General features: G+C 44.9%; 1 protein-coding gene across 2 annotated transcripts in view; it reads left to right on the forward strand.

Annotated features, from left to right (window-relative positions):
- Positions 1-1489: 1489 nt before the first annotated feature.
- The window catches only part of LOC128874639 (octopamine receptor Oamb), a 105769-nt gene continuing 95360 nt past the window's right edge, over positions 1490-11898 (forward strand). Inside the window, exons 1-2 of one of the 2 annotated variants that reach the window (XM_054119559.1) lie at positions 1490-1714; positions 3770-3992. The gene's annotated coding sequence lies outside the window, so the exon portion shown is untranslated. The remainder of the gene's footprint in view (positions 1715-3769; positions 3993-11898) is intronic. The other variant, XM_054119555.1, reaches the window with a different exon arrangement.

Raw genomic sequence — 11898 nt, forward strand, 5'->3', positions numbered from 1 at the left:
TCGTCGCGTATTAAAATTCACGGGCGAATTGCGATATCCACCCCTTCGGATATCCATTAGTCGACGTTTATCCTGGATAAACTGCTTTAAAGGACGATGAAACAAAAGTATATGGTATATTCGCTATTATTCAACGTGTTAGTTTACTACAAAAATGAACACTACCGAGAATACACGTACAATGTTACATCTGTCGCCTGAGAGGACCCTTCTTGTATTTTACTAAAGACTAAACAGGTGCGTTAAAACTGCAGTGTATACTGCTAGAAATTCTTCTTTCTACGTTTTTCTTATAACGTTCGTCGGTTAACCTTGAGCATCTCGTAGAGAACAGATCTCGGGTTACTCGTGACATTTTAGAAAATAAAACTAAAACTTTAAATCAGTAAATTTAGCGTTTTATTATTTAGTTGTACCCCATTTCGAATAGTAATATTACGATTTATGGAGAAAAAAAAATACGAGTAGGTTTTGTAACAAGGGTTGATGAGTCTCAGGTCTCAGCTTGATCACGAGTGACCCCGAAGAATATCGCGTCCGGTCGCTGATCATTCGCGAAGGGCGACCCTTTTCAAATCGCGTCGCCTTCGAAGCTCCCTAATTGTTCGACGAAATGGCGTGTAATCGTCGGGTCAAGGCCAGCCTTACATGCTCCTACCATTGGTAGGACTTTTGACAATGGACACCGTCTCTCGTCGAGGGATTTAAACCGATGTTTGCGAGAAGTGGCCTGGAATATCTCTGCTGGATAATAGGAGGATCCTAGAGTTATTTATGCTCGTCGATAGGGTGAGAATAATCTCGATAGTTTTAATATTCTAGCTACCACTTCAGTGACGATTACCACCGCTCTCAAAGGCTGTAGCCGTGTTTGTAGCTACAATACGGGCTTAGCAACCCCGAGGTACCCGAGCTAGATGGGGGCCAGCGGGTCCCAATAGATGACACGTAAGAGATACTGCAAACAGTGTCAAAACAACGCAGGACTCATCTAAGACGATGATAAGAAGAATGGAAATAAGTTAGTAACAAGTAAGCAGTAGTGTAATAACTTTGCGTAATAAATTATGCACTTTAAATAAATGAATGAAATGAAATGACGATTACCGGCGTAAACAATCGTTTCAGGTCTCTGAAACGTACCAAGAACGCGTTTGGAGCGTAACAGCCCATGCCACGAAAGAAAAACAGTGCTTCGAGGTGTACGATTAATTCCAACACGTTTGCGTGATCGTTGGACGAGGCAGAGTACCAGAAAGTTTTCAGGAATAAATCTCCAACCCCCTCCCTTCTGCAGGTCGATCGTCAGGTATAAAGTCAAATTTGCTTTCGACTGGTTCGAGACCCTAACCGACGCGCTTCGGACAATGCGGGTCGTTTGTTTACCTCGCGTTGTCGACGAACGTTTATCCGAGGCACTCGATGTGTCCTGCCGTCGATAAAACCCCTTGACAGTGGCGGGCGATGGCAGTCCGACGCCGGCCGTCGTTGCGAGCGGATACGTCGTCGCTTGTCCCACTTCCGCTCGCGAGGGAACGCGTACCGGCGCGGTGCAACGTAAACTCGAGGATCGATCGTGATTTTCGACGCGTGCACGGAACGAGTGAAGTTTCACGGTGAACGGGGTGCTCGTGTGCGTGTTCGTGGGCTTGTTCGTGTTATTGTTACAGTGTCGTTAGCCAGTGGACCACCGTTGTCCGCTTCACCGTTCAATGTTAGTTCAATATTTAATATTATCGTACAATTAATTGCTTAAGGTTTTAAGTAAGGCCTGAACAACTTTCTATAGAACAATTATTTCCTATCTCGATAGTTTATTCTCATACTCATTACGGTCTTCGGAATGTCGTTTGAGTAGAGAGCTTCGGTGTGTTCAGTTTACGCTTCCTCGATTCACTGCAATTGTGCGATCAACGAATAAAACGTCGATGTTTATATCGATCGAGCCGACAAAAATTATTCGCTAAAGTGGCGATGATTTTGTAACTCACCGTCGGAGTGGCCTTCGTGTCAGTTTCTCCTCAACAATAATGTTGTTAGTTACTTTTCCAAACACATTAGTTCAACTTCTATCTTATCGAGCAGAATAATTACCGTGTATTCGTTGTTAACAAGCGAAAGTACTTCGAAAGAATAGATGATTGTAACAGTGTCTGGCATTAACGTAATAAATGACCCGAGTCATTTTTTTCGAATTTATTTACGGGGGGAAAAGATACGCGATATTAAAAAAAATTGTATCGATTGCGAAATTTCAGGAACATGGTGTCTTTACCGCAGATAATTTCTAGTAGAAACTCCACATCGCTTTGAACTCTTTCGTCATCTTAATTCCAAAGAACCTGCACGCTCGAATACAATTTATGTAAATTCAAATGATCTCAAGCTTCTGTCAATAAATGAACTTACTGCATAAAATTGACATTATAAGTAAAATCTGATTAATGGGTGTGTGTGTGTGGGGGGAGGGGGGGGGGGGGCTCGAAACACTTGGGTTCTTGTCGTGGAATTCGTTAATTGGGAAATCGGAGCGAATTCGTTCGCGAAGTTTGTTAATTGATCTTGTTTGGTGTTTATCGACGAGTTTGTTGTTATGACGCCGATTGGAATCGGAAGCGGGGGTCGTCTGGCGATGAAGTTGGGGGGCGTCGGAAGTTGGAAGAATACAGGGGAAAGTGGGGAGGCGGAGGAAGTGGTTCGAAGCGTTGAGAAATTAGAATTTCAGCGGAGGCAAATTGAAACGAGCGGTGAATTAAGATATTGGGTAATTGCGATGAGAATTTCGAGCGCCGGGGATTAGAAGAAAATTGGGACATTTGGAGAGGATTCGGGGGCTGACGAGGAAAATTAGAATAGGGTATTAGCGGGAGTAATTTCGTTTCTGGGGAAACTGTGTTGAGCATAAATTTCGAACAAATACGTCGAGTAGTTTGATTAATGTCACGTGGTTTTCGTTGTTCTGTAATATATTTCCAATGAAAATTTAATTTTTGTGGCGCTTACCTTAGGTGCATTTTTTCTGTGAAATTTCTTGAAATGCTTTACGCGATCGACTTGGTTAATTAAATCGTAGGTTCTAACGGTGACTCGAAGCTAACAGAATCGAAAGTACCGTCGGAACCGTCGAAGATAAACCGTACACGGAAGCGCGCAATTCCTGTGCACCGCCCGGTTATGAATTATCGTGATTGACATTCCTTCCTTGTGTACAAGTTATCTAACGCGCGATAAGGTGAACCTTTTCGAGTGGACTATTTAATGCGTGTAAACGTTACGTCCATTAAGAGCAATAATGTCTCGCGTTCGGTGCGTCGACGACCACTGAAACAATCGAGTGTCCCCACGACAGAAATGCCGTAAGATTAAACGAGTAGGAAAGTTCCCAGGCGGATCCATAGGCGATATTTACGAACAAATCAATGACCTAACGTTGCCACGAGCAGGAAGTATCGTTGGTATACGATCGCAACTCATTTCACAGAAAACACTTCAAGGGTAGGAAGTTCCGGGTCGGTAACTCGGTTGCTATCGATCCTATCGAAAACTTTGATAGAACTAAATAGTTCGCTAATTTAATTCCCAACAACTTTTGTTCCTGCCAATTTTCCGACGAAAGCAACGATAAACGAGATATCGCGCGTCTCGTGGTTTATCTACGAAAGAAACTGTTGAATCGATTGGACCGGAAAGTCGGTCCAATTAATCAGCGTTCCTTTAACGAGCGAAGCGTTTCGTGGCTCGTTTAATTAGCGATACCGTATTCTTCAAGGTTTTCGGCCAGAAAGCTCAGGATTCGCGTGGACTGCGAAGATAAATAATTTCGAGTGGATAATCGGCGACGGGTACTTAAACAACCGCCGGTGAAAAGAGGACTGGGCGAAGTTTCCATCAGCGGATCCAACGGAGCTGAGGCTAATTAGCGGTGTAATTTCGATTTTTCGCGGAGTCTGCAAGAATTACGAAGGCGAGCTTCGACGCTGTTGCTGCTCGCGGTAAGTTCAAATTTTTATTGGGCTTCGCTAATGAGTTTTTAAGTACTGTTCGCCACAATGGCGGACCAACCGGAGTTGAACGCGGTTTAATTTTTCCTTCCCATTTCTCGGCTGAAACGAGACCCGAGCTGACTGTTTTATCTTCGAAAATAACTCTAGAAATTTCTTGTGTTCTATAATGAAGATTACGCGTTTCTTTCTTCGTTAATTCCACCCCTCTTTTTCGAGGGGCTAGAGGGAGCGGGACGGAACGAAAGTATTATAGAAGCGAGACGCGTAAAGCGCCAGCTCTTTAGCGGGCTGAAAAAAAAAAAAAAGGTCTCGCCGACGAATCGATCTTTTTAATCAACGCGTTCAGCCTTTGTGTCAAAGTGTTTTACAGCGCTTTCTGTTTCATTTGCTCAGAATCGCGGTCGGTTGAATTTTATGCGCTACCGAAAAGCGGATTATTTACACGCTCTTAATGAGAAAAGGTATTTGGAAAACCGCGAATTAGCCGAAAAAATTACGCGACAACGTTCGGGTATCGAGTATCGAGCACGTCGACCGCTCGCGCAAGGATAGGATTCGTGCTCATAATCACAAGTAGGAGCGGTGCTAATATTTTTGGTAATATTTACGTAATACTATCTTACTTATGATCCTCATGAAATAAATCGTCTTCGGCGTATCAATAGTAAACCTACCAACGTTACATCGACCGGTGTTAAAAATCCTTTTCTCAATCGAAACTGGATCATTTTTATCGGACGTTTCGTTAATAAATGGGTAGAAAAGGGTAATTTGAAATTAATTACAAGGGAATTCGGCTCGAATTCCCACGGCGCGTCGTCGAATCGCCCGAATGAAAATCGAATGACAATTTCTCGCGCTATCGCTGCTCGATATTGCGTTCGTCGATCGAATTGAAATTTCGACGGCGACCCGCGCGGAAATCTGCACCCTAGTCGAATTCGCCGTTGCAAATTCGCCATCGAGCCAATGCAACGTTTAATATCTTGCCGTTTAGCATGCCGCGCGTGCCGGGCTTCGTTAAAATCTATTTTCACCGTAAACAAGCGCCGCGAAATCCACAAAGAATAATTAATTCGTACAGGGAACGAAATCAAACCGACGTCGATCGTTACCTAAATTCGCGCAGCCGTTACAGCAGTGATCTCTGGAACGATAGCGTTGTCAAACCGTTGTATTTTCGCCTCGCTTTAGGTAGTTTTACATCGTAGTATTTTGGTATCGAAGCATTTTGCCTTTGATGAAATTTGATCGTATACTTTATTTGTAATACTCGTCGTTACTTGAAAAAAAATATCCTTCGAGTGCTTCCGATAATTCGATCGCGACTGTGTACTAATCGTTCGCGACATATTAGTTCCATTACCGTTTACCCAGAGTTTCCGAATAACTGGAATGTCCAGCACCATGAAATGTCAAAAAACTTTTGACGCGCCATCGTTAAAGCTTCATTTATCAATCAACGCGTGCTCTCCAGCGTCGACGCTCGGCATTTCCTTTGAATAAGTTAAAAACACGCTCAGCAGTAACATTCGTAATAACCCCAAGGCACCGTAAATAGGAGAATAATACAAACACGATAGCGAGATGCTAGGAAATGCCACCATTTTTGGTTTCCTTCGACATACGAATTAATTTACTAAATGTACACTCCTCCCTGCTAAAGTAACAGACTCGTGAATAGGAGAACGATACAGATACGATAGCGAGATGCTAGAAAATGCCACCATTTTTGGTTTCACTCGACATACGAATTAATTTACTAAACGTAGACTCTTCCCTGCTAAAGTAACACAGTCCGCACTGTCTTCGTCGTTCGGATGCCGCGAGATCGCCACGCTAAATTCAGGCTGCCGCTTGTCTGCAGGCAACCGCGATTCTCTGGGAAAATCGGTCAACCAAGTTATTCGATCTCGTAAGATAGCGTGTTTATTAATGCCCCGGGAAACGGGATCTGGCAGACGGTCTGATGCACGGCATAATAACGCGCGTTCCTGGCTGTCACACGAACCAGAGATACGCCAGCCAGCCAAGGGGAAGCCGTTCTAACGAGAGCGTTTCCCGTGCGTCTAGCGCCCGTTCGCAGCTTCGTCGTTGCAAAAATAACCTCTACACGTTCGCGATCGAGCATTCTAGTCGCCATTGTTTCGCATTTTCGAGACCGTCGACCCGAAATAATACCGACAAATCGTTCGGGAAAATTCTTGCAGCGAGTTCGAGCGAAATACAACGCTGCCTCTTTAGCTGAACGCGAATCGGGCCCGCCAGTTTTCGTGAACGGAGGCAGAGAAGGGAATTCGCTAAAACGGATCGGAGAGACTCTTGAAAGTCCTCTAAATGAACGAACCAGTGCACGATATAGACTCAAAAGTGGTGAATCTTCTTTTTATATGTTCACGATGAAAACAGCAGTTTTTTGAAAATGAATCGGGATCCCCAGGTTTCATGAACGGAGGCAGAGAGAACGTACCTTGTCGCAGTTCTGTACTCGATCGTCTCGTGTTTTAGCTTTTAATTTCTACATATTTACTATCGATTATCTCACTACTTGTCTTGGGAGTTACCTGAACACGAAGCCGTTTATCACTGGTATCGGCCGTTTACCCCAGCCAGCTTCGGCGACTCCATCATTCACTCTCAGAGTCAATTACCTCGTTGAGCTCTGGTTTCGATAGCGATGGGTGTTCGAGTCGCTGTAAACGCTCTCAAACAAATCAACAACAACAACAATCAAATTCACTCGGAATATTATTCAAAGCTGGGAACGTACAACTACGTGTTGCTTTATTGTCTCGCGAAAAGTAGCGGAGTACTCTTTTCTCCCAAAACGCGATTCGCGGGGAAATTGGTGATATCGAGGTATCCGCGATCGTAATTCTGCGGGCGACAGGCTCTCGAATGGCTTATGGAAACGCGTTCCGTCGTCGCTGTGTTCCATTTAGCGCATTTCTGTAACTCGCAAAGACAGCTTTCGAAGTAGGATATCGTGTATACGCAGCTCGTCGCCATTCAATACGCTTTCGGTCTTGAAAGCGTGGGGAAACGGCTTTTGAAAATCACCGGATGGAATTTAGAACGCGAACGTCAACCGTCTTAGAAAGTCGGCGACGTTTTTCCCTTGGAAAATGCCCTTCGTCCTCCTACAAATTTTTGACAAAATTCCTTCGAATAGATCTTTGCAAAGGAAATGAAAAAGTCTTATGGCTTGTTGCTCTGGGATCGATGGCTCAGCCGCAAAGTTCAATTTTAAATCGTGGGAGAAGTCCGTGTCGAATAATTTGGCCGTTCAAGGTCATCGATGGGAGACAGTTACCACCGTATCGCTTTAAATATCTCAGACGTGCATTCAGGCGTTCCCTTTCTCATGGTACAGCCCGTGTACCGAGTAGGTTGCGCTAGACTCCCGAAAGAACTGTCCAACGAGATGAAACACAAAGGCGTGGTCCCAATACTTTGATTCCCACGCTATCAATGGAATGAATTTCGACCGTTATCGAGGAACGTTTAAATAAGGGACGGTAGATTCCATAGTTGAACGCCGAGACAGCAAAGATTCGGCTAATGGAGGTTCTTCTGTGTCAGACAGGCTTTCAAACTTCCAGTCACGATCGAATTTCGAAAAGGAAGTCCCTGTCCCGAAGTAATTTCGCTTTTCAATGAGAGTTGCCTCGTGGAAAATGGAAAATCAGACTGTAACGTCTGACGTGGACTTGAAAAGAGTCTCTTCGAGGTCGAAGGGAGGGGGAGGGGATGTTTCTTGTCTTTATTTTTGACGTGATCTCGTTACCCAGGCTTCTTGCTCGATCATCCCGCCTTTCTTGGCGAGATTCTGAATGGCTGCCGCGTCCTTCCGCTTCGCCTTTCACGGTCCCCGAGAAAAATTCGTATTGGATCACTCGGGGGAAGTTTATTGAATAGCTTTTAGACATTCTCTCATGCGAGAAATTCGCAAACCGATGTCCTTCCATTGGTATGTGTTCATCCTTCGGCTTGCAACATTTCGAAACGTGAAACGATGATTTCCCGTACGAGTAATGGCTTGTACGTTTGATACGAAAAGAAAAGAGACGAAAGGTTCTCGATCTGTTCTAGATCGCCATCGGACAGCGAAACGAGGAGTACGAAAATAATTTGAAGAATAAAAAGCGAATAGTCGATCATTTTTATAAGAATTTTGCGAGTTTTCTCAAAGCTCACCGATTAAACATTTCCTTTCGATTCTTAGGATAAAGCCTCGCAAACGCGCGCGTGCCGTCAAAGAGCCACGTCGACAAATTGAACTAAAAAGGACAAATCTCGAAGCATTGCACGATATAAGCAGGGTTTCCTTTTGCCTTGGAACCTTCGACAACATACCCCTAAGAAGCCTTCTAAAAATGCCTCTCGTCGATACCGAACTTTGTCTTCGCTCTAACGTTCGAGACCAGATCAGTTATATAAAAACGTTTTTAAACGTTAAATTTCGAAGTCGTATCCGTTTCTTTTTTCGTTTCTTATCGCTTGGATCTTCGCCAATGGAGCAAACAAGTCTTGCGACTTGTTGCTCCGGGATCGATAGTTTAGCCACCAAGTCAAATTTTAATTCGTGTCGGAAGTTCGAGTCGTATAATTCGGCCGTTCAAGGTCGCCGAGTGTCCAAATTTGCAACAAACGTTTCTCTGCGTGTTCGATGATTCCTCGACGTCGACAAACGTTCGATTGGAGTGTAAATTGCGAGTAACTCGCGTGGAAAGGGTAGCTTCCGAAAATCAAACCAAGCCTCTTGGGCTCGGGGGCGTTTGAACGACACGTAGCTTCTTCGAGAATGTTTCATTGTTCGTCGGGCGAGGGACGGGACGTAAAGGTTCATTGTCTCTCGATTTCTGCGGCATACAATGCCATCCAATTTAATGATCGAGATCTGAAAGCGCAACGGAAGCTTCCTCCTGCGCGTTTCGTATCCTATTGTCGGTGAAAACAATGAACGATAGTCGACCGACCCCCTCTTCTCTTACCTCTCGTGTCTCTTCCCTTTATCAGTCGGGGCCCCGTTCGATCGAAAATACCTCTTAGGTGTTCTTTCGTCCAAGACCTCGCGGGTGGTCGAAACGGTGACGAGAGTATTTTTTTTTATTCAACCAAAGCGTGGAAAGAAATGAAAATAATTCCGCGGATGAACAATAGATTAAGGTTACTGTTCGATTCAATCACGTTTAGGAGGATTTGTATATTGGATGTGTAAAGCCGTCCGCATACGGGCGCAACCGATCGGTTTCAAACCACTCTGAAACTATTTAGTTGCATGCGACCGTGGATCTAGGTAAAACAAAGATAGTGGAGTAGAAAAAACAAAGAGCGCAAACGGTTTGCAACACTAATTTCAAATCGGTTTGGCCCGTGTGCGTTGGGCCTAACTTATACTTGGGATTTATAAGGGTATATTGCACCCTTTGTAGCTATAGCGAAGCTGCCCCTGGACGCACCCTGCCCGACCTGCCCCACGCGCGTCGATGTCTCGCAGGTTGCCAGGCGTCAGGGGCGCCCGCAAAGTAATCCCCGGTAACTTCAAACCGAAGCTGCCACCGTAATTTCGATACTTCAGCTTTACGTCTCACGTTGGCCTGTACAGTACTTAGTATTCTTGGTACTTAGCCACCTCCCGAAATGTTATATAGGTACTTAAACAACCCTTTAAATTCAACCCTTTGCATCACCTCGAGTAGAAAAAGCTTGGCAGTTGCACAAAATTCTTCAAATGGACTTTGGATCAGATTTTCGGACGATTGCCCTCGGTGTATAGCGCGTGGGTGGAAGTAAAGACGGGGTGGGGTGTGTTTATTCGCGGAAAAGTTCCGCCGATAGACTGGAACCAGTGCGTTGTTTGCTCGTAGGAAACGCGTCGGCTCGTTAGCGCGAGCTTATTTGCTTGTTAAGAGCTGCCGCGAATGAAATTATTAGTTTACCCTCCTGGGTGTTTGCTTTAATCGTATCTACACCTCCGCGCCGCTAACGTTTGCGCGTCGATTGTTGTTTCGGAGGCTGAGATTGCAGGGGAGTGTTCGTCGAGGAGGTTAATTGTCGGGGTTCGTGCGGTTTCGGCTGGCCCGAACGTTAAACGGAGAGGAATTTCGACCGGAGTCGAACGCACCGGTCCGGGGGACTTATTGGCGCAGTGTTTCTGGAATTTTCGAAGCGAAGCCTTAAATTGGAGCTGGGCAAACTGAAATGTAAATGGCGTATCGTAAAATTTCAAGCTTCGACACGATATCGGTTCATCGTTATATTTTATTATTCGCGGGACGATATTACGGGCGGTTCAGGAATGGTAAGAAATTATGATCGATGTCATTCAAGAGCAGATGGTCTCGACTCGCAGCGATTCAGATTCCCCGGGAGCAATATTTGTCCCAAGAATGGGGTTTATTGCCAAGAGCATATCAGAACGCGATATGAACGCGAATTCTTTTACGACGTTCCGTGAATTGTTTTCGCTGGCTGGAGAGACGGTTCCCGGCACCTGTGTATCGGAAATGCAATGTCCTACGGACTTCCTGCTGGAACGAAGCCCGGAATCATCCGACTCGGGGATTTCTTTCGTTAGACCCCGATATCTCGTTATCGCGCTACGTTCCCGATACGAGCGAGCGGGGACGTTCCTCGAAGCGGCTCGATAATCGAGCCATCTGAGCGCGGGACAATTGGAAATCAGGACGGTGATTTCTTTCATTCCCGATACAAAGTGCCGGTAACGAAATTCTTTCGTGGAGTTCATTCCTGAACGTCAAACGATCTCCTTGATATCGACGATTGCGCGTAGGTTAATCTAGATCGGGCTGATTCGATTTTATTTTTGTCGCTATTCGCGACAGTGGTCATGATAATTCGTGATATTTTGACAAAATTGGAATCTCACATATGAATGGTAAGGTATAAAAATAAAAAATATAAATAGACAAGAGTAACTCAACAAAAATCCGTGCGACACAGTCTGACTGCAATATAATCAATCAAGGAAGAAACATTTTTCCCATGTGAGCATGTAACACACCACAAATGCATTATGTAGTATCCGTGGCTTCCATGCTCAACACTAAAGAGTCGAACGAGAACACGAAACATAGGGTACGGGATCGGTCGTGTAGGTAAAGCGATCGACTGTGGATCCCAGGATCGTGGGTTCAAATCTTCGTGCCTCATTTTACGTATTATTATATATATATGCACATACAAGGTATAAGAATAAAAAATAAAGAAGAATCATATACCATCGAACAAAAGTTTCCACCGTCACAGTCTGACCATAACACAGTCAATCGAGAAGAATCATTTTTCCCCAAACGGTAACCACCCAGCCGTTTCCAAGGAAGCGAATTCTCGCCAGCAAAGGAATTCCAAGCGTGTAATTCCTTTCGCTACTCAGTGAAAGTAATCCAGCGTGGCTGGCGCTGGCGGACGGTTCTGGGCCGGGTTTCAATGACGCGACGAAAAGAAAGCGCTCGACGGCGCGGACCCTCGAAGCGGCGGCGTCTAATTCGACGCGCGGTAATGCAACGCGACGATAATTGCGCGGACGTTCATTTGCGCGAACAAGAACACCTCCATCAGAAGATTAAAAGTCCGGAGACATTGTGCAGGCCGCAAGACGCGGAACAACGTTTCCTCCATTACGGCCGGACGCTTTTTCTTTTGGCGTTCCCGAAATCTTGGAAACTGGGTCGTCGAAATTTTCGGGGCTCTCGTCTAAATCAACCTGGCTCGCATACGTCTGGAAATATCTACTTGCAACAGCCAAAGTTAATACACTCCCTGAATAAATAATTCCTTCTCTATGTTGTAACTAAATTTGCTATAGCATTTAATATAAGAATATAGCATGCAAAAGAATAATAGAAAATTTAGTTACAGCATGGAGAAG

The sequence above is a fragment of the Hylaeus volcanicus genome, chromosome 4 (genome assembly GCF_026283585.1).
Source record: "Hylaeus volcanicus isolate JK05 chromosome 4, UHH_iyHylVolc1.0_haploid, whole genome shotgun sequence".
NCBI lineage: Eukaryota > Metazoa > Arthropoda > Insecta > Hymenoptera > Colletidae > Hylaeus > Hylaeus volcanicus.